The sequence below is a fragment of the Ochotona princeps genome, chromosome 10, assembly GCF_030435755.1.
Source record: "Ochotona princeps isolate mOchPri1 chromosome 10, mOchPri1.hap1, whole genome shotgun sequence".
Taxonomy (NCBI): Eukaryota; Metazoa; Chordata; class Mammalia; order Lagomorpha; family Ochotonidae; genus Ochotona; species Ochotona princeps.
In genome coordinates this window covers 63597908-63622598 of record NC_080841.1, presented here as the reverse complement: position 1 = coordinate 63622598, position 24691 = coordinate 63597908, and positions in this window count along the sequence as shown.

The following is a 24691-nucleotide window of genomic DNA, read 5'->3' as shown; positions in this document are numbered from 1 at the left end:
CTCTCAGTAACTATCTTTCAAATAAATTAATTGAACAAACAATAAAAATGTAATAAAATTGCATTTGATTAAGCCAAAGAAGCCACTCATAAAAGAGTACATGTTGTAACATCCCATTTCTATGAGAAAATGTGATAGGGAAATATAAGATAGACATGGATGGATGAGTGGCGACTGGAATAGGCCTACTGGGATGACTGATGGGCTTTCTTTTCTGTGCATGAAAACATCTTTGTTCTGACAGTTAACTGTGGTGATGAATGCACGTAATTGTGAACATACCGAAAACCATTATTAATTGGTACCCTTTCATTGGGTGGATTATATGGTATGGGAATTGCCTCTTCATAAAATTACTAATAAAAAGTGTTGTAAACAGCTTGAAGTCACAGAGAGCTATTGAAATGTACAGAGTCAATAATAGTCTACTTTTGGATGAGTATTTTCAAAATAAATGCTAAGCATGGGTCTTCATTATACATCAATATTTAAACAGGTAGTTCTTAGTGAAAATATAGTTACTAACATCTCTCCACTGAATAAAAAAAAAAAACTATGCCGGTTTAAGAACCTGCTGGTTTGTGTGTGTGTATAGTTTAAATGGCTGCACTAAATCACATTTATAGGGAAGGTTTACAATGAAATGTACTATATATTAAAATGCACATTATTTGTTATGTCAAGGAGTTGAAGTTCTGGCTTTGTCCAAACATTTTACTTTCAAAACTGGAAGGCTAGGCAAGAATAGCATTCACAACTCACAGATTTTGTAATTACCTACTTGATTTGTAAATAATAGCTAATAAGCCAATCAGTGCTTCCAAGGGGCAGACACTGAGAAAGAGGGGCAGACAATTCTGGGCCAGATATTGCACAAGAAACCACTTCCATTTCAAACCACTTTGCACCCAAAACTTGCACTCTTTTTGTGCTTGAGAGATTCTGCTTGCAAACAAGGTTTTCCTGTGTTTCTCTCATTCCTTCTGCATTGTCTTTGCTACTATTGTCACTCCATAGCCCAAATGTTTTTCCAATAATTTTCAGTACAACTAATCTTTCACAAAGTAATGCTGGAATCATAGGACATACAAAGAACATGAAATGTTGGTGAATGTAACAGTCCGGAAGACAGAATTATCCATATTTTTGCCGAACCACTCTGTTTTCAGAAGTAGCTTCAGATACAAATAGGTGTTCAAACAGCTTTCACTGTCTACTGAATTCACATAATGTGGGATTTTTGAATTGCAAAGTGCTGTTAATGCTCTCATTTCGTACTAGTTTCCCTTAGAGAACAGTGCCAATTGGAATCACTCAACATGAACTTGTGAGAGGCAAAGTTGGGGTTACATTAAGGTGCAGCAAATTAACCGATGCCCAGAGTCTATACTGGAGTGCCTCGTATGAATTTCAACTACTCTGCACTCTGATTCAGCTTCCTACTATTGTGCCTGAGCTGAAGCAGGTATTTGGAGAGTGAGTCAGAGAATGAAGTGTGTCTTTCCTTCTGTCTTTCTTTGCTCTCTGTCACACTATCTCTCAAATAAATAAGATCTTGCCATATATGATTGTTTTTGAGAGTCCTGGATCTATGAAAAAATCCATTTTGGGGGTTCTGTATTTTTTATTGCTTCTTCCTTATTACTCCCTGTCTCTTGATTTTTCAGAAACTTAAATTTAAAAAATGCTTTTCACTGAAATACTTTCTTAGGCGTTGTGAAAAGGGATGTCTGTCATTTATGTCACCTCAAATAGATCAAACACAATGTTATGTTAGAACCACCTCGAGTACTTGAGTGAAACTGACTCACGAGATCTGGGACGGGCCTAGGATCTGCATTTCTCATTGGCTGCTATGCAGTGTTGACGCAGTCAGTAGGGAGACTGCACTGACCTAAAAAATGTTTGTTTTCCTAAGGGAAAGGATTACAAATAACATGACCAATGGCAGTCAATGTTGTCATAAAGATGGATTAAGAATAATGAGACTTGCATATTCATGCGGAAAATCACTCCACTGTGAGGAGCTCTGTAGTGATAAACTTGTGAAGATATCTCACCTGAGAGATGCTTTTCCTTTTCTGGCAAGCTGATCATGGCTTCTGCTTTGAGCACACTTTGCAGACTTTCTTCCAATCTTCAGATGTATGGACGTGTTGGGATAGAATTTTAATTGGCTGCAACTGATTCTCTACTATCACAGCACACAATAATACTGCACCTTTCCTGAAAGTCCATCCTCAGTAATAGAACACGAGGAATAAACAAATCGGTTGTATTGACTAGGTAAGCTGATTGACCAAAGACTATTTTAGATGCCATTACTGGGTTGTCACTTATCAATCAATGAGAATGGGATAACCCAAATAAGTGTAAGTAGTAATTTACAAATTCAATGTTATTTTTATGATTGAGTGAGCGGATATAAGTAAAGACATTTAATACAGTGCCAGACATATTTCTATATATGAATCCAACAGTTTATCCTATATTATTTCAGGAAGATCCTTATCACCTTTAAATCAGGATTAACTTAACTTTCCTGATTACTGGGCTGATGTGGTGTGTTACTATTTAACGTTAATATATGCAAAGTTTCTGCTGATATTTGGATAAGATTTGAATGTCTGACACATTTTCTGCAATTCAAATAAGCAGTGTGAAAAAGAACTTTACAAAATAATGATGATGTTTCAAAAGGATGGGCATCTATACCTAATTGTGAAAGATTGCATCACGTCTATATCCTCAGAATACCGTTTGTGGTCAGTAGCTTCATTCCAAGAATCTAATGATAAATTAGGTTCCAGAGAATTTGAGAAAATACAGGTAACTGGGGCTGGAATTGGACTAAAATTTGCTTTTTTCTGGCGACTGTTCCTTATTCCTCAGAGATGATCACAGTTCTATATTCCTGCTGAGACAAGACTGAATCAATGCTCCCATGGAGAAACTCATAAATGGACAACTTCTGCTTTATCCAGGTAAGGAATTAAAGGGTCAGTGCTGTGGTACAGTATGCTAAGCCACTGATTGTGACCCTGGATTTCCATATGATGCGGTATGTTCCACTTCATATCATGTTCCCTGTTAATTAGCCTGAGAAAGCAGATGTACTTAGGCTACACACACACACACACACACACACACACACACACACACTGTAAAGACTTGAGTCAAGTCTCCTGATTCCTGCATTTGGCCTGGCCAAGCTTTGTGCATTGCAGCCACTTAGGTGAGTGGAGTTAACCAGTGGATGAAATATTCTCTCTCTCTACCAGCCTTGCTTCATTTTGCTTTACAAGTAATTAAATAAATCTTTAAGAAAAAACTTGAATGAATAACCTTGAATATGTTGAATACATCTAAGAGAATTAAAAAAAATAAAAAGGGTCCCAGTGTGGTAACCTGGTGGCTAAAGTTCTTGCCTTGCATGCACTGGGATCCCATATGGGCACAGGTTCTTATCCCGGCAGCCTCACTTTCCATCCAGCTCCTTGTTTGTGGCCTGGGGAAGCAGTCAAGGATGGCCCAAAGCCTTGGGACCCTGCATCTCAAGTGGGAGACCCAGAAAAGGCTCTGGGCTCCTAGTTTTGGATCAGTTCAGCTCTGGCCGTTGTGGCTGCATGTGGAGTAAATTAATGGATGGAAGATCTTCTCTCTCTCTCTCTCCTCCTCTGTATATCTAAAAAACACATCTATTTTTTTTGCTGTATACTTTTTTAATTGATTACATTGCATTATGTGATACAGTTTTATAGGCACTGGGATTTCCACCTCCCTCCCCAACCCCCCCCCAAGGTGGATTCCTCCACCTTGTTGCATTACCACAATTCAAATTCAGTTAATATTCTTTCATTGCAAGCATCAACCAAGCATAAAGTCCAGCATCTTATTGTCCAGATAAGTTCAATGGTTTCTTGGGGAGACCATCTCTGGTCTGAAGGTAGAGCCAGCAGAGTATCATCCCTTTCAATTAAAAGCCCCGACATAACATCAGTAACAATTTATAATGTTATGGAATTAGTTGACATGGTATTAAGTGACCAATATGTTAAACGAGAAAAAGAAAAAAAAAGAATGTGAGGTCTGAACCACATCCTGTGTCTTCTACATTGACATTTCAATTATTAGTTTATATACAACTGGGTTCTTTTTAAAAATTTTTTTATTATATTTTTGACAATCTTTACATAGTAAATTATGGTAAAAAGTTTCAAGGGCTATAGGGAAATGGGTAAGACTATTATTTCCATAGTATTTCCTTCATGCATCTGAGGTAAAGGGGGATATTGAGAGAGAAGTCCCACCCAGTTTCCCACCCGCCCCAAGTCCCGGATGTGGGGCATGCTCTGAGATACTTGCTTAAGTGGTTTTGATAGTTCACCGGTTATGAATCGCTGCCAGTCTCGCCACTCCGAGCACGATGAGGTCGTTGAAGAATCCACTGATGGACATAGTCCATCATAGAGTCTCCATTTGCCCAGTATTTTCACTGCCAACATATGGCTGAGGTGGTTGATTGACCTGTTCTGTCTTCTGTCTTTTCTTGGCTAGGGTTACAACTGGGTTCTATACACCTTAAAATGGCTAAAGATTACTATTCAGCTGTCTCATGTCTATTTTAATTTTAGTATTTAGCAGTTTATGGCGTTGAAGCATGATTTTGCTGAACCTGGCTGTTTTTTGGGTAGTCTAACTCTATAACTCTAACAGCACATCTATTTTTAAAGCACATGTCTTGAGAATCTTTTCTGAGGTATGCGAAATATTGTGGAGGACACAAAAATGAGCAAGGCATGGTTTCTTATCTGTTAGACACTGAAATTCTTTGTTGTCAGGATGTACTTCGAGGGGAAGGAACCTGCACTTACTTCAGCTCATAAATCTATACTCTCATTAGTGAAAGAACTTACGAACCATAGTATGTGCTTGCCTAAGAAAAAGAAATTAAAAGTTAAATAATATTGCTGATGTGATATAAGAGTTGATACTATTGTTTTATCTCTCTTCTCCTGGGTCCATTAATGATACACATGACACCATTTAACAGTAATGAAAATTACACTTGAGTATTGGAAAGAACATCTACCCTTTTAGAATTTGCATAAAAATATCCCTGAGGGAATAATATTTTCTATAATCTAGTCATTGCCCTATACGGACCCAACAAGTTACTCTGCATAGTAATTAAGCAAGCACAATAGACAAATTCAGACTTCAAGAAGTCTGAATTTTATGGGTACAGATGTTCTCCTCAGCACAATCTATTCAGCAGTTCCTTGGGCCATAAATGTTTAATTTTTAATCTATTTTTATCAATTTTGTATAACGTAGGCTGCTAGTACACTACAAGAATCTTTATTAGTGTGCTGTAAGTGCAAGAAGTTGGCAGTAGGAAAAGCTTTCATAAAGTAAAATTTTATAAAGTATGTTCCCCTAAAAAAATGAATCATGTTCGCCTCAAAACACAGGTCAGCATCCTCATTTTAGAGCAGGAAGTAGATGGCTCTGATTCGCAGTAGTGCTTGCTGGTGGCAGTCTATTTGCAGACCTAACATCATTCTGGGGCATTACATGACTTACCTCGCAGATGTATTATTGGAAGCGCATGGAGTTACATCATCTATTTGTGCTGCAAATGTCCTTTGAAATGATTCAGGGACTTGAAACAATAGTCATTGCAGGATATATTTATCTTTTATGACTCAAACAGCTGTCCCACTTCTCAGAAGACCTTGTGGTATCGACAAATATGTGCAGATGAAAGGTAAATTGTTAAATAGTGGAAAGGGAGGGTGGGGTGAGCTGACAACATTACTACTGACATCACAAGATCATATATTTATCAGTGACCATAAACCTGAATGCCAGTTGTCCTGAAAACATGATAAATCATTTCCATACACAATGGTTGTAAAACTTGGAGACAAAATGTTCTGTTTTCATTTTTAAGCATACAATATAATACAGAGTTGGCAATTTTAAAATGACTCCTATGGCTCTCATGCAATGTGACGTTCAAAGCATTCTTTCATTCTCTCCTCTGGGTAGATCTGCCCAATACACAAATACACAGGTCATATCAGTCTTTATGTGTTGGCAGAGTAGGCTTACTGAAAACAAAAGAAGCATTCAGTCCAAAGCAGTGGCAGCAAAGGAGTTAATGAGTGTGAACTCTGAGCTACATTGGAAGATCAGTGCTTTTCAAGAAGAGGAACCACAAACAGGTCAAGTTCAAACTAAATTGGTGTGCTTCTCTCCCCCAACCCCCACACATCTGAACACAGAAGACCCTCACTCACCCTGGTGCCTACATTGGGATTCCCTGTCTAGGTTAATTTTTGCTAATCTTGCTTCAAGCCAAAAATACACACCCTTCTCTAGTTTTCCTCAAACCTGGGAATCACACTTTCCAACTACCAGTGTAGATTTTCTGTTACATTTTATCCTCTTCAATTGCCAAACCAAGATCATATCTACCTTACTGTACCAACAAGACCTGGGTTCTTTAACTGGTGTACCTCTCACAGCTGTTCATGTACCTCCAGTTAAGTTAAAAACTGTGCTATTCCTTGGATGAAGTCTGGGCAGGTCTGTGTTTTTCCTTCTGCACAGCAGTTCACAGAGCAGTTTTGTTGTGATTGTTACACTGACTAGCCTGTAGAGATTTTGAAGCCCTTATGAATAATAGTCGGAAGTTCTGTTATTGGAATTTGAATAATTTACAACTTAGAAACAATCCTTCCAACTCCAACTTTGATCTAAATTCCAGCTTATTGTTTACTGGACAAGTCCATCAGCCTTTCTGTCTCCCTTTTCAACTCTCCAGTATGTCTGAAAGTGCCTGTAAGAGAGGTCGGACTCAGACCAAGTAAGAGTTTGTGTTTTTAAATCTACTGCTCCACCTAAGGAGAACAAAAGCTTCATCACTTATTTGGAAAGACCACAAAGATCATCAACTTGGGGCTTGGACTAGAGCAATGGTCCTCAAGGGTTAGTCTTGGGAAACCTTGACATAGGAATTGCCAGGTTAAAACCATTTGTAGAATTATTTAGATTCTCACATGTGTCTTACTCACATTCTCCCATGAATATGATACATGCTATTGCAATTATTGAAGCAGAGATTAAGAAAAAAAAAACCAATGACTTGGTATTTAGCCACTAAAAGATTTTAAAAAATGTAAAACAATTCCATTTTGTCCTCCTGATTTTTAACAAAAACTATTATGTTTCAGGAAAATACTTATTTATATTAAAGCATAGTGAGTTCATTATTTGTATATCTTAATAAAGTAGTAAATATTCTTACATTGTCAAAATTTTGATTTCTAATACACTCAATACAGATAAACATTGGGTAGATTCTGATGCAACTTAAGATGTTGCTCCAAGCACCATGATTTGAGAGTAATAGTAATATGAAGTAAAGAATGTAAAGGTGAAAATGACAACTTGAGATTTTATTATTATTATTAAACTCCTTGTTTATATTCCTGAGGCACAATAACCTTTTATTACTACTTGTTAAATTTTTTATTTAGCAGAGGGTTAAGATTGTGAATATAAAGTAAGTTAAATGTGTTTCATTGCAAAAATTAAAAGTGAGAGAGAAGTGAGGTATTAGGATGGAATGTGTCATTGTGTTTTCAAACTAAATTTATGAAATGCATGAAATCTTTTCCCTTTATAATTAAATATTTAAAAAGTGAAATCAAAATCATAGTCTTCCTAAGAAAGTATGTGAATTGGAGTAAAATGTTGGACTCATGGTTTTACTTAAGTATTCATGACTTAAGTATTCAGTTTTCTCAGGATTTTCTGTATTTGTTATTATTTCAAAGTCAGGAGTCATAAAAATAGGTAAGGCATTGATTTGAGTATTTATGTCATCACATAGAATAAGTTATGGATCACTTGCAACGAAATGGAAGGGATTAAAGACCATTATGTTTGGAGAAATAACTCAGGCCCCAAAATACAGATATCCCATGTTACCCCTTATTTATAATGGCTAATATACAGAGTAAAAAATGTAAACATATATGGGTAAAATTGACATTTGGAAACTTGATTTTGTTTATACTCCTTGTCTGTGGGCTTGAGAAACAGTGGTTTTTCTACTTACTACTTGTTGAACTCTTCATTTAGATGGAGACTAAGGCCTGTGATTATGAAGTAAATTGAAAATATGTCTTTGTAAAAACTGAAAGAAAAATAAGAAAGGAAGGAGGTGTGAACAAGACAAAGGAGAATGGATAGGAATGGAAGTATGATCATATTCTTTTTTTTTTTAAGATTTATTTAGTTTTTATTGGAAAGTCAGATATACCTAGAGAAGGAGAAACAGAGAGGAAGATCTTCCGTTCAATGATTCACTCCCCAAGTGACTGGCATGGCCGGTGCTGAGCCAATCAGGAGCCAGAAGCCAGGAACTTCTTCTAGGTCTCCCACTCTGATGCATGGTTCCAAGGCTTTAGGCCATTCCCCCACCGACTGCTTTCCCAGGCCACGAGCAGGGAGCTGGATGGGAAGCAGGGTGCTGGGATTGGAACCGGCGCCCATATGGGATCCTGGTGCGTTCAAGGTGAGGACTTTAGCCGCTAGGCCACCACACTAGGCCCAATCATGTTCTTAAAATGGTATATATGAAAGACGTAAAATTTGTTCCCTTGTGTAAATAAAAGAATAATTTAAAATCTTTGATCTTGTGAGGTCTGCCTAGCCTCTCCAAGAAAATATGATTTAAGCATAAATAACAGGAGGGAAACTGTCACTTGTGCATATTTGCAGCTAAAATATATTGTTCCTTGTGAATGAATCTGTCCACCAAGACGTTCAGTCCCTGGTTCTTATTATTACTAGTAAGAGTTAAGTGCCTGATTTTTTTTATGTTCTTATTGTAAATGTTTCAAATGTTTTACATAAAACCTGTAGCTAAGCTAGCTCTCTCACTTTGACTTGAGTTTTGCTGACTCGTTTTGCTTGTCAGTTTTCTGTAACATGACATTCATCTGGTAAGTTCCATATGCATTGCTTCATATTGCATGTTTCAGATATTGCACTGGAGTATAGTGGTTTGCAGGATCATATTCAGTTTGCTTCCTTTAAAACATAGCTATTCTTCGGTCTTTTTCAAGCCATATGCAGGGACCTGGGTGGAAAGAGGAGCAATTGGGACATGAACCGGTACCCATGTGGGATATCAGCATTTGCAGGTAGAGGATTAACCAATTGAGCTGTCATGCTGACTCCCACATTGTTAATTTTAGATAAATTTATTTAGTTACTTGAAAGGCAGATTTACAGCAGGGGGTGGGAGCAGAGACTCAGAGAGAAAGAGATATTTCACTCACGGGTACGTGTTCCAGATAGCCGCCGAAGTCCATGGCCAGGCCAGGCCAAAGGCAAGAGCCAGGAATTCCAGCTGAACCTCCCGTGCAGGTGGTAGAGGCCCAACTATTTGGAACATCATCTGCTCCTTTCCCAGCTGTAGTAGTAGAGAGCTAGATGAGAAGCAGACCCTCTAGGACTTAAACCAGGACTCCAACATAGAATGCTAATGTTGCAGGCCAGCCCCCAGAATGCACATTGTGTACAAAAGTTTGGAAGATTCTTAGCATGCATGGATGTCAAGAAAATTTGCACTGAAATAAATATATTATTTTAATCCAATTTTCATAAGCTTTTTACAGTGCCCTCATCTAAATAAAAGGCAAAAAACTGTAATTGCAATTGTATGATTGGCGTAAGATGCAGACAATAAGATAAATTGTATTTTATGTCTATATTAACTAAGTGATTTCTACAAAATCAAATAATTATATCTTTTCTGGGTGAACTAGGTGAAATTATTTAATGACATAAATTGAAGAAACATTTTCCAATAAATATACTCAGAATGCTTGTTGAAATGAAATACATAGCTTTTTAAACATATCGGTATGTTTATAAAACCCTTGAGATCTGCTAAGGCCCAGCAATCAGGGACAACTGCCTTTGAAAAGCCTGCTTGTTGCTCACAGAACATAACAGGAAGGGCAGGGCATCCTACACAAGCCACCTGGGGAAGAAGTGGGGTCAGTCAGGATACAGAGGGAGAAAAGGAAACTTTAGCTAAAATTTTTACTATGGCTTCTTCAGAAGGAACAGACAAGGCAGGATAAACAGGCTTAAGTTTTGTTGGTCTGAATCATTTCAGAATGTTCTGGGGTCACAGGGATTATCCCAAGTGGTTCAGCACACAGACCTTGGGTGATAAGATGAAGGGTGTGGGATTTGGGCAAGAAAGCAGGCACAGCAAATCTGAGAATTTACTCCTCCGAGCTAGTTGTGCAAAGATGTTCCGGAAATGCTTATCTGGCAACACTGTACTCGCAGGCAGATAGAGTGGGTTAACCAGTGAAAGCTGCAAGAACAAATGTAGATGTATGTTGCTTGAACAAGAAAGATCTGCTTGTTACTCCTTTTCCATATCCTGGATACTCTGTCTTGCAATAAAACTCTTGACAAAATCCTTGTTAGGAAGACAGCTCTCAGGGAACTGTATCCTCCCACTGTTGACCTTCACTTGTTACAAATAAAGCTTTGCTTTTAGCAACTCCCTCTTGAGTCTGATTATTTGGCCATATCCCCAAGCATATAGACTCCCAAAAGACGGTGATGCAAGACAGAGCTGGTGGTCTGGAGTATTCTTGACAGAGAAAGTGATTGGGGATTGTAGATTTACAGTTGAAAGCCGGCTTAGGGCTTTTAAGCAGGCTTAGGGAGCAGGGATTCTCCAGGCAAAGTGTGGTGGTGACGAGACAGAAAGCCAAGGCAAAGTGCTCAAGCATATTCCTGGGTTGTCCAGTTAAGGATGTACTCAGCACTTGAGTGTAGGATAGTTGTAAAGCATCAAGTTTACAGGGATAGGAACAGAATAATTAAAATGACAATGATACAAGAGTTAGGAAATATAGAATAAGGAAGAAGCCAAGCTGTGTTAATGTAATTATTTTATCATTAACAGATCTGTTGGTTCAACATAAAAAATAGCACACAGCTATTACCTTTTAAAATAAAACCTAGAATCTGTGCATTGCCTACTTATTTTATTCAGATAAAGAAGTAGATTCAAAAATAGGCTAGAAAAAGCTAACAAGTGACCAAAATAGGTCTTGACTGCAAGTGAAATAAATGGTAACTACAACATTGAGCCCATAACCTTAGCAGTAAAATAAAATGAAGTGGAAGACACCATGTTGTAACAGCAATTTAATATTCAACAGATTGTAAAGAGAACCTACGAGGAATCATTTTATGCGTAAGAAGAAAATTACCACCTAACATAATCTGCGGTGAGACATATTCATGGTCACTCAGGGAGCCGCAGACTTCTGAATGGTGAATCTCTTTAAAATGATGATTGGGCTCTGGTGATCCCTAATTCATTTCTCTAGGTCTGTGTAACAGAAGGACCAATGCATTCTTCAAACATAGCTCACAATGAGGATATACAACCTGTTACCTGGATTGTGGGCAAGTAGGCCAATGGGACTGCTGCCAATGGATGATTGAATGGTTATGTGTCACAAAGCCAATGTTTTAAAAATCAAAAATGTTAGATCCTCATGAGATCTTTGCCTACAGGTAGCAGTAACTGAATCATTTTTAAATCTGTAAAAAGAGTGGGCTTTTTCCCATCTTTTAGGTTTAGGAAGGTTTAAAGAGTTTTTGAACTTTCTTCCAACTCACCAAGTACATTTATCTATGACAGTCATAACTGGATACAGGAGTAGACACCCCTTGATGATCCCTAATTCTTGGATTCTTGTCCAGAAATATCACAGATCTCGTTATTATTCCATAAAATTCACTTAGAATATACATTACAACTCTTCAGTGATGCCCGTGTGCTTTTTTTTTTTTTTTAATCAGGAAAGAAACTTTATTTAGACCTTCAGGAATACATATGCCATTCAAACCCTGGTGCAATGATTTCCCCATTTCATCCCAATGAGTCATCAATGATTTCATTCAGAAGTAGCCTTGTGGTGACAAACACGCGTCCTTCTTCTTTCATCCCATTCCTGCATCTCCAAGCTTGGCATCCTGGATTCATGCTGGAAGTTTCATACTAGATATTATATAAAGCTAAGCAGCACATCCTAGAAAATTTTTAATTTTTCATAATTATACACTATTGAAGATCCTCAGTCTGAGTGGGTCTAGAGGAATGGAAAAGAGGAAGAAAGAAAGGAAAGAAGGAAGGAAGGAAAGAATGTGATGAGGGAAGAGAGGTTCAGATCATAGATTAGCAAGGAGAAAATTTTTGAGAAACTGTGCTGCTACTTGAATATGAGGTTGTCCTAACATTTGGGCTTTTCATAATTTAGATGTTACATCAGCTAAGTGACTCAGATCAATCATGTATAAATTTAACCTGTTCCCTAGTCTAGTAGGTGAAATACTTGGCTACAACTTGGATTTTTCTCAAGAGAATTTTCATGGCGTACACTTCCAATGTTACATCCTTAAAAAGTGTACTGATCTGCGCCCTGTGCAGTAACCTAGTGGATAAAGTCCTTGTATAGTACTCCCATGTGGGTGCCAGTTCATATCCAGGCTGCTCCACTTCCCATCCAGCTCCCTGCTCGTAGCCTGGGAAAGCAGTAGAGGACAACCCAAAGCCTTGAGACCCTGCTCCCTCTTGGGAGAACTGGAAGAGCCTCCTGGCTCCTGGCTTCAGATCAGCTCATTGTTGGCTGTTGTGGCCACTTAGGGAATGAAACAGCAGATAGAAGATCTTTTTAAAAAAAAGTACTGATCCTTGCTTTTAAACAATATGTAAGATATCCTTTCCTCCCTGTCCATTGTCTACATTAGCATTTTTCATGTTAGGATAGTCACTCTTTGAAAGTTGCAAATGAAGGAGCACTTGTCTTAGTCTCTTTTCTGTTGTTAATAAGACAACATCAAAAATTGGGTAATTGGTAATGCAAAAAGGCCTGTTGGTTCACACTTCTTATTTGAGGCCAAGGGACTAAATCACATAGTGACTTTCCTTGCTGCTGGAGTCCTGAGAAAGTATACGACATCATTTAGCAAAGAAACGGAGCATTTGAGGGGTGTGTGTGTGTGTGTGTGTGTGTGTGTGTGTGTCTGTGTTCACTGGTCTCTTTAAAAATATATATTATTTATTTTATTCAAAATGTTTATTTACAAGTATCTACTTAGTTTTATTTGAAGAGCAAAGTTTTAGAGAGAGAGAGAATGGCAGAAAGAGAGATCTTCCATCCACTGGTTTCCTCCTCAACTGGCTGTCACCACCAGAGCTGAGCCAATTCAAAGCCAGTAGCCAGGATCTTTTTCCAGGTTTCCCACAAGTGTGGAGGGGTCCAAGGACTTGGGCCATCTTCCTCTGTCTTCCCAGGCATGTTAAAGAGAGATGGTTCAGAAATAAAGCAGCTGAGACTTGATCCAGGGCCCACAGGGGATTTTGGTGCTGGGGCAGAGGCCGAATATGCTGCACCATAGCACCACCTCCCCTGCTACACCATGGTGCCAGCCCTCATTTTATTTGCTTAAGAACAAGACAGAGACTTGTAGACAGATAGACAGACCCAGAGAAATTTCCCATCCACAGGTCCACTTACCCCATACCCATAGCAGCTGGGACTGGTACAGGCTGAAGCCAGGAGGAAGGAATTAAATCCAAATCCACAGGGATGGCAAGAACCTAATCATTTGAGCCATCACCTGCAAACTCCAAGGATGCAGGTTACCAACAGATGGAATCATGTGTTGAGCCAGAACTTGCATCCAGGTATCCCAGTGTGAGACGTCAGTGTCCCAAGCAGCATCTTACCTTTTGTACCCGATACAGATCTCTGTCTCTTTTCATAAACTCATTGGGATTCAAAAATAGGGCTCCATCCTGAGGCATTTATTTAATCCTAATCACATCCCTAAAAACCCTTGCCTATGCTCAGCAACAACTTACCGTTCTACCTTCTTATTCCTCACAGTGCAGGTGAAGTGTCAGTGTGACACTGGAGGTGGCAAACTGTATTGAAACCACTGAACCACTTGTTTCTGTTAAATCGTTTTTACATTTCAAGTACTCATCACAGCACTCTGTACCTGCTGTATCTTTGGCAAGGATAATTAGAGAACTCTCCAGATATATCAGAAGTACTCTTGTCTTAAGTTTTGATTTTCCACAAATAACAGCGTCTCCGTATTTTCACTGCCATCATTTATATACATATGTGGATTACTGAAAAATCTCCTAACCAATCGTCATGCCCCAAATCCTGCTTCTTGGTTCTCACTCTGACCATGTGGACCTTGAGCAAGTCTTGCTCTTCTGTTAAAAGTTAGCTTAGTGAGTGAGTGTGTGGCACAATGGTTAAAAAGATGCGCGGTAGCTTAGGGATAAATCCTCACCTTACAACAGCTGGGATCCCATTCCCATTTCCACAAAGTGTGATTTGTGTCCCAGCTGCTCCACTTCCCATCCAGCTCCAAGCTCATGGCCTGGGAAAGCAGTGGAAGATGGCCCCAAACTACCCTGCACCCACATGGGTGACCCAGAAGAGGCTCCTGGCTTCAGATTGGCTCAGCTCTGTGTTGCAGCCACTTGGAGAATGAACCAGTGGATGGAAGATGTTTCTCTCTGTATCTCTTTCTCTGTAAATCTGCCTTTCAAGTAATAAATAAATAATTTTAAAAAGATGTTTGGAATGCTTGCATTTCATCTCATATTAAGAGCCTGGATTCAAGTCCTAAGCAAAAGAGTCCACCCATCACTACATTGTACACACCACAGCCCCATGGGCAGTGTCATTGACAAACAAGTTTTAATGGAAGACAGATTTGAAAACAACTACTTCAGATGATCCCTCAAGGTCCTTAAAATCCCTATTGTGAATGTGGCATTTATGGTGATATTTTATTGCCTGAAGTGACAGGAATAAGCCGAAGTAAATAGAGTACAAAGTTGAGCAGCCTCTGACATGTGAAAAAAATGTTTAGTTTCATCAATCATTAGGGAAGTACAAATCAAAACCACAGTGAGATACAATTTCATACACATTACAGTGGATAGTATAGAAATAAAAGGCAGAAAATGGGAAGTGGTGCTGAGGATTAGTAAAAACTGAAATTCAGGGGCGCTGTTGATAGGTATACAAAACAGTGTAGCACTTGTGGAAAAACACTAATGCAGTTAGTTAAACATTAAACACCATATTGTTGCATATGAAGGAACTCCTTACTTTCAACTTATGGATCCATATCCAGATGCTTGAACGCAAGGAATAAATATCTACGTGCTCATGCCAGTAGCAGCATTACTTGTAATAGTCAAAAGATGGTCATGTCCCAAGTGCCTGTGCAGAGAAACAAAACATGATAGTTACAGCTACTAGAATATGATTCAGATACAGTGGGAAGGAAGTCTTAGCACAGGCTCAGGTAAACTCTGAGGGCATTATGCTGAGTCAATTGAGCTAATCCCAACAAAACAAATATAATGAAATTACACTTATATGAGCTGGTTAGAACAGTCAATATCTTAGAGACAGAAAGTAGAATGCTGGTTTCCAGGAGCTGGGAAAGACAGAATGGGGAATTAGCTGTTAATGGGGGACATTTCAGTTTAAGTAGAAAAAGCTCTGATAATAGAGGTTGATGACAATCATACAAGAGTGAGGCTGTATTCCGTGCTACACTTAAAATGATAGAAAGGACAAATGTTATGTTTTGTCTCTTTTGCTAGCATAAAAATCTTCCTGAGTCTCATTTTTTGGGAAAGACGCACCCAGCAGCGATGAGGAGATGCCTCCTGAAATAACAGCTGGAGTGTTCCATACGGTGGTACCTGCTGACCAGACTGAGGCATTTCTCCTTCCTTTTGGCAGGGGAGATTCAGTACCATGATGGTCAGGTTGTGGAGAACAAAAATAGACCCTCTGCATTCAGCAATGTTGTTTTGTAAGTTGGAAGCACTGATATGTTTATGAAAAAGCAGCACTTGCTTATTGTACCTTCTTAAGAGAAATTGCCCTAAATTAGTCTCTTTGATTTCATATAGCTCAACTGGGGAACTCAAGAGAAATGAAATTCACACATTCAGACTAAAGTGCCTTGTTTGTACCATGATACACTTGTCACCTTTCTTGAGGCACTGAACACCTGGGTCTCAAACATTTAGCTTACAAAACACATTTTTACTACAAATCTGTCTGAAGAGAAAATGTGATACTGCAGTCAAATATACTTACAGGTGCACAGATTTAGTGAATATAGTTCGGGGGGAGAGGATGCAGTCTCTCAATAGAAATGACCATTCTACAGTGTTACCCAGTTGTTGTCCTAGGTTTTTTGTTTGTTGGTTGGTTTTTTGGTAAAGCATCTGCAACAAATGACCTATACTTCTTTGATACTCTAGGCATGATGTTTTACCCTCCTTATCACATACCTTATATGTAGAGTTGATGTTTTGCCTCTATATGCAGCAAATTGCCTAACACAACTTCCTATGATTAAATATAAGTTCTGTGACAGCAAGTAATTTAACTGTGTGTTGTTCAGCTCCATATCAGCAGCTTATGGTTCATGGTAGATGAGGAAGTAAGGGAAGCATTGTGACTCTCATGGTCCTAAGCCCATTCTCCTTTGGAGGATTTTGTGTCTGTTAGTATGAAACAGTGCCTTTTATGACAGAATTGATGTGAACATGATTATAAATCAATCTGAGTATATTATTACTGGAGCTCTCCATGCCTTTGATATTGCCCAACAATTGTATCCCTGCAGAAAGGTCTGGAATGTTCTTCAAGACTTTCTTCACCTTCAAAATCCTTGACGGTCTTTCAATAGTCACATGCTTTTCATATTTTAAAAGAAACTGGTATTTAAATATTTCTATGGGCACCTAAAATACTATTATTCTAAGCATTGTATATTGTGCCTAATGGAGGAATTGTTCCTAAAATATTTGTTGGATGACAATGAATGCAGCAAAAGGAAACAATTACCCATTCCCTTCTTTTTGCTACTGGTAAGATAGGTGGTGAACTTGAACTTTGAAGAGAAAGCAAGCAGCAGATCATAGTCAGCCATAACCTTCTTGCAGCATCATCATTTCTCTATTGACTGCTATGTATTTTTTTTAGCAGGTAAAACGGCTTAAGGTTGGAGAGGTTAAATTTCTCCAAGGTTGTACACTAACAAATAGAAGAACTGGACTAGAACTTTCAAGTCAGTATTGGTTATCCACCATAGGAGGTCTTATTCAAGGCAAGTATCCAGGTCATCTTCCTCCAGCCTGCTTTTTAAAATGATTTCTCATCTTTTCCAAATATCCCAAAAATGTACATGCTTTGAAAATGTGTCCCCCCAGAACGTACGTTGGGGATTTCTAGCTGTTTTCTTTTTTTGCTCCTCTACAGCCTGCCAAGGGAGGACATGCTCACCTTGGGAGCAAAGAGACATGGGAAACCTCACCAGACTCTGCAATCTCTGATAACTTGACCTTGAACACTCCAAACTTCACAATGGTGAGAAGTAAATGCCCACTCTTTATAAATTACTCTATCTTGAAGTTTTTTTCAAATAAAATCACAGAAAGACTAGTTAATTTCAAATTATGTTGAAGCAAAGCCCTACAGAATAATCACAACATGGCAGGTGCTTTAATAAGGATCAAGACCAAAGAATAAATAAGGTTTAGACTTGAGCTATAAGAACTCACAGTCCTTTGTTATTCCACTCCACCCCCATACTTGGAACTACCTGAATGTCTTGAAGTCTCTCCCCAAATTTAAAATCTTAAACGGTCTTTAAAAATTGTCTTAAAAATCTTTTCTTTGTGGAACCCTTTCTTTGGCAGTCATAGTTAGTCATTTTCTAATGTCAGATCGCAGATTACTCATGATGTTGTGGTCATTATGTTTTATGCTAAAGTAAATATCCAGATATTTATCTTCTTATTCACATTATAACTTTTTTAGAAGAGCTGAATTTAATGAACTAATCAGCGTATCTAGACACAAGTATTACCTTCATCATTCATTCATTCATTTCCACTTTTTTAAATTCTAGAAAGATATTTACTAAAGTTTATAGTATTTAATAGCTCAAGAAATGGAATAAACATCTTTTTCCTTATAGGACTGCATTTCACAGAATCATAGCTGAAACCAGAAGAGGGAAGGGGCTGGCTTCATATTTTTCTTTGAAGTCTTTGTTCTGCCCATATTTCTTATGTATAGTGATAAGTTTTGCACCCAATAAATACAAACAGCATATGAGATAAAAGAGATCATTTAGACTGGAATCACTTAAGATTTCAAGAAGTTACAAGTTGCCTAGAGCGGGAGTTGAATGATGAGAAGAATTTCGAAGTACAAAGTCCAGGAAAGCAGTGAAATGTTATGAGTGAAAGAAGAAAAACCAAGATGAAAGAAGTGGGGTCTTGTCAGAAAGTTAAACAAAATAGATTCATGTAGGTGGATTTTGAGCTTTGCAAAATAGAGATTGGCCTAGATGTTATGACAGGGATCCAGCTCAAGTTTCAGTATTGCATATCCCAAGTGGAAAATCAAATACTGATTTATCATATAATTTCCTGAGAACTTTGATCCATCTCTGGTAGAGTCCAGGGTCTTGCCTTAATACCTTCCCTTTCTAAGCATCCTTCCAGGACTCAACAATGAATGAGTAACTGGTGATTGAAAGCCTTTCCATGAAAGAAACCCACTGCTGCGAAGGGCAATATTCCTTTCACTGCTCTAACCATTGGCACATCCTTTTTTTTTTTTTAAGATTTATTTTTATTGGAAAGGCAGATTTACAGAGAGCAGGGGAGACAGAAACATCTTCCATCCACTGGTTCACTTCCCAAATAGCCACAATGATGGGAGCTGAACCTATCAGACCAGAAGCCAGGAGCTTCTTCCAGGTTTCTCATGCAGGCTTAGGGTTCCAAAATGTTGGGCTGTCCTCCAATGCTTTCTCAGACACCAGTAGGGAGTTGAATGGGAAGTGCAGCATGTAGGACATGAACTGGCATCTGCATCATGTCACTGGCACTTGCAGATGGAGAATTAGCCAACTTAGCCATTGTGCTGACAATAGCACATTCCTAATCTTACCATTTTGGGTGAATTGTGGAACTGGCTTGAAGGATCTGAGTACCAAAGAGAAAATCTTCTGTCATTTAATGGTTTTACCTTTAATTCCTTTTCCATACCAACACAAACCCAAGAAAGAAGAGTATTCACATTCTTAGAGATCTACACAGCCTTCACATGATCCCTGACCCCATCTATTTTCACCTATAGTTTCCCCATTATACAGATATGAAAATGGGAAGAAATTGAAGCAGTGTGCACAAGCTCGTGCAACTTGAGATAGACGATGCAAATCTATAGCTTGTTGTATCCACCATACCTGCCCACACCTCTCTCTCCACTGCCTTTCCAAAATCTGCTGGCTTCTACAACCACATCAGGTTGGGGTACTTTGAAGATACAGAAAAAGGTGATCTCTAAAGCCTCTTAATCGCATTTTTCTTTCTCACTTCCTTTTTTTTCTTTCTCACTTTCTATTTTTTGCCATCCTAAATATATCTTTGAGTGCAGTAGGGAGAAGAAAATCAGTGCACCAATTTGGATGAAAAACAAAGGTATGTTCAATGAAGTTTAGCAGGAAGAAATATTTGAACTTTTTCAAATACGCTAACAATACGTATCACAGATACTTAAAAAGTAATGCTAAGTTTTCCTTCCTGATTAGAAATGATAATTTATTCTGGTAATGCAGAATTCTTGTAGGCAGTGATATGAAATTCTATCATTGTTTGGATAATGTACTGTGGTTGTTTTCATAATTTGAAAAATTAAATTTTCATGACTCTTACTCTGATTTTCATACAGTAATTTTCATAAAGTAATAGTGTGATTCTTTTGGCATATTTATAAGAATATGCTTTTTAAAATTTAGATTTTTTTTTCTTAGGCTGACTATGATAATTTTCTTGCCTGGAACTCTTGAGAAAGTAATCCTCTTCCATTTCTTCAGAAAAAAACTAACACAGGCAGTGCATAACTATGTCCATTTAGAGTCTTTGCCTAAACTCTAGTCTTTGTATCACCATGACAGAATCTACCCTATATTAAAAAAGGAAAGAAAAAGAGCAGAAAACTGTCTTTAGAGAATATATTTTCTAATCAAGAAGCATTTTACTCTCATTTTCTGAAACTTTATGCAGACCGTTATTCTGTCCCACAGGACTCACATACTAAGAGAGTTTCCAGTACCATAAGATGGGATTCCATACCTGTAAGCACCGAGTAAACTTCCCCAGAATAGGCTTTAATTGGGACTTTTAAAAATAAATGTGACACAAAGAAAATTAGCTGTAATTGTTACATATAAAGAGAGAATTCCAAGACATTAAGGCAGAAACTTTGTTGAGGACGAATCCACAGCCCGCTGAACTGCCTTTGAAGCTTTTTATCTTACAGCTTCAATTTGTCTGACAACACCACCACAACTTATTAATTACAAGGTTTCCACTTAATGACAATGGACACTGTATAATAGGCTCGCATTTTATCTACCTTCAGGAATGTATTACTCCATAAAATGAGTATCTAACCATGTTAGAACAGATTGCATACCTTCAATAATGTGGATTCATAGGAGCATAAGCATTTCTCAATGTATGAAGTTGAAAAATAATTTAAGAATATCAATCATTTCTGTTTGAAAGAATCAGAGAGAAGGAAAACAGAGAGAGATAGAGAGAGAGATAGAGATATAGAGAGATCTTTCATTCACTGATTCTCTCCCCAAATGACCATAATGGCTAGACATGAGCCAGTCAAAGCCAGGAGACTGGAGCGTCCTCCAAGTCTCCTATGTGGGTGCAGGGGCTGAACAGCTTGGTTCATCCTCCTCTGCTTTCCCAGGTCATAATCAGGGAGCTGGTTCAAAAGTGGAGCAGCTGGGACTTGAACCGGCACTGATATGGGATGCTGGCATTGCAATATGGAAGCTTAACTTACTATACCATGGCACCAGCCTCAAATATTTCTTTCTGATTTGTTGAATTTGCATTTTTATGAAGATTTATCTATTACTTGAAATGTAGAGTTGCAGACGGAGAAGGAAAGATAGAGAACTCTTTCATTTGTTGTCTCATTCCTCAAATGGCCATAAAGCCTGGACTGGACCACAAAGAAGCCAGCAACCTTGAAATTCATGCAGATCTCCCATATAAGTGGCCACCTCTCATGAGTTTCCCAGGCATATCAGCAGGGAGCTGTCTGGAAGTGACAGATAGATTTGGACTTCAACCAGAGTCCATTGGGGATGTCAGCATTGCATGCTGTGGCTTAACACACTGAGCTACCTTGCCAGTCATATGGCTTTTCACCTTAAAACTAAAAGCTTTGAAGATCAGTAAGGTTAGAAACCAGTAATGTTCCCAGAAATGTAGAGGGTTTAACCTTCTAGGTGACCAGAGAGTTGTAGACCCACATGGAGATTATAAATGCAAGTTAAACTACATTTTAGGATTACTTAATTTGCTAACATTATGTACATGTTCAGCCCGGATTTAATAATGAGCTTTGCTTATGTCAAATATACCGCAATCCATGGGAGCAGCCAAATCTCTGTTGATTTGAAGCACCTGGGACCCCTCCTCTCCATATGTTTTCATTTAAGGGCCAATTTACCCCAGGAGAGCTCAAATGAAAGTTTTAAAATATATTGCTGCAACATCGAATTTAAGCAGTTGGCATGTATTGAAACAATATGCAGACTTTCCACATGATATGTGTAAATCTTCTATTAACAATGTCAGCTGTTGACAAATCATTAGTCATTCTGGCATGGAGGAAAACCTGGGCATGTGCTGCGCTGACTGCGTCTACATTATAGCAGGAGAGGAAATGTGCAGCACTTCATGGGTTCAGGTCAATAAGAGCTGCACGAAAGGATCTAATTTAAATCACAATGGCGTCATATGCTCTATGAATATCTATTAGGCACTGCAACCACCCAGATCTGATTCCTAATCTGCAAACAAATCTTCTCCCTGGGTTGCGGATGGCTCCTTGCCATTGGTCCCTTTACATCTTCATGTGTGTTAGACACCCGAGATGAGAAAAGGTGGTTTGAGTGTTGTGGCTGGCATTCTACCCATGACCCATGGGCCCTTTTCTTGGTCTAAAGAACCGCAGCAACAATAGCTCCTTTATGGCAGTCATGTGATTATGGTATGGGACAGCCTTCCCTTCAAATGCAAGATCAAAATAAGCATAACTAATGGAACCATCAAAGAAATTGGTTGAAAGTTCCGATTTGAAAACACTCACACATTGCACATTCCTCACCAAGGCTTTTCCCAGGGGAAAAATGGCCTGGAAAAGTGAATGGGACACCGCCAAGAAGACTGAAGTCTGCTTGGTGCCAGGTTGCCCTTCGTCTCGCTGAGTTCGTCCTCTCTAGCTCTGGGGATTCCAAAGGAGAAAGATGCTGCTCAACATTGTCTGGGTTTCTCACATATGCCAGCGAGCCCTGTGTCAAGGAATACCCTCTGGCCTTTCATCCTTGAAAAGCAGGGAGGAGATTCATGTTTGAATGCCCGGGCTGCCGAGTTGAAGGGTGAGGGATGCAATGAACCATACAATGGATAGATGTGAGTCAACATCAAAAGAGCTCCCATTCCAACTAGAAAACAGTACACGGTTTGGTACGAAGAGCCAGGTTCCCATCTCATGCAAATGTGAAGATTCAGCTGCTGAAAGAAAGGAGTAGTAACCATGGTATTTGTAGGAACTTCAAAAATCTAGGCTGAGAGAGCCTTGCCTGGAAGAGCTCTGGAAAGTGTAGTAGTATATGAATCTTGAGAGATTGGCAGAAGCTCCTGTGAGCCTAAGAAAGAAGCAATGATGTTAACACTCAGTCTTAAAAATTGACTTGGTCAGGATAGATAAGGAGAAATCAATTGCTTATAGGCAGCTTAGAAATTACATTAAAAAACAAGCATAGTGATTTTATGGCATGATTCCAACTTCTCTGAAATTTATACAAGAGTCTTCATAGCAAACCAAATTGTTCACAAATGTGGAATTTCTTAGGGATACCCTATGCTCAAGCTCTCAGTGCTAAACTCCGGGGAGGGGGAAGCTGAATGGTGGTAAAGGCTAGCTGTACGGTAGGCAACATTGTCAAGGCAGGTAATTCTTTAATTTTTTCAGCTTTTGTATAGAGGAAATAAAAGAGGAAAACTGTTGTGATTTTCCATAGTTTTTCACAGTCTTCATAGAGTCTCTATTGGCCAGAGCAACAATAGGAAACAATATTTTCAAACAACAATACTCCTGATAGGGTTGTGAGAAGTTTTGCTCTTTGAAAATAGACAGCAGAAGAAAAAAGAGAATGCAGAGACTGGTACAAAAAGGTTTACTCAAGTTCCAAAAAGGACTTGTTTCCAAGAAAAGTAAAGATGTGTGTGTATGTTTATTTCTAGATAGCTGAATAAGCAGCATAGGAAAGAAATCAGTGATCAAAAGTTGTCAATGATTTATGAATACTTCATCAAAGAAGATATATGAATGATCAACCATCACTATGGATGAGATAGCTCTATATCACTAGTCATAATAAAAGAAAGCAAATCAAAACCTCACTGAGACAGAACTGTGTCCATTAACACTGGAGGAAGTTCCTGGCTCCTGGCTTCGGATTGGCACAGTACTGGCCATTGTGGTCACTTGGGGAATGAATCATTGAACGGAAGATCTTCCTCTCTGTCTCACATCCTCTCTGTATATCTAACTTTGCAATAAAAATAAAATAAATCTTTAAAAAAATCTGCTAAATGTAAAAGATTTGCCAAAGATGCAAAGTGAATGGAGCCTTTTTTCATTGTTGGTAGAAATGCAAAATGTTACAGCTACCCTGGAGACTGGCACCCTAGAATCTTAGAAAGTTTAATATGTACTCAACTGTGTCATCCAACATGGTCTTTCCAACTCTTCTCTGCAAGAGATATAGAAACATATGTTGCAGATACATACAAAATTTCTACAGCAGCATTATTTAAAATAATCAAACACTGGAAACAACCCACATGCAAACCAATCGGTGAGTTGATAAATACAGTGTAATATCTATGTAAAATACTATAAAATACTACTCATGGGTTGTTTTCATGTCTTTGCTATTATAAAAAAAAAAACTACTACTTGATGACAGAAAGGAGCAGAACAGCCACAAAAACCATAGAAACACAGAAGAGCTAAGTTTTGACCTAAAGCCAAAGGTCACAGAGGAGGACAAATTGTCATCTCAGCGGGAATATTTTGGGCAATGAAACTTTCACACCTTGCTTGATATAATAGCGTTAAAATAGAAAACATTTACCAAAATGTATATAATTGTACATTAAGAAAAAAAACATAAAATTGAGGAGAAATATCTCAAAGCACAATATTGACTTTCAAAAATTATACATAATCTTTGAAAACTAGTGGTTTGTTGGGTAATATTTTATATATATCCAGAAAAATTTAACACTCAGTAATACCATCTACACAGTATTTTTTTGGCTTGGAGGCACACTGCTTTTTGTTAGCTAAAGATAACAGCAAATCTTGAATCACAAATCACAAAGGAGGAATAT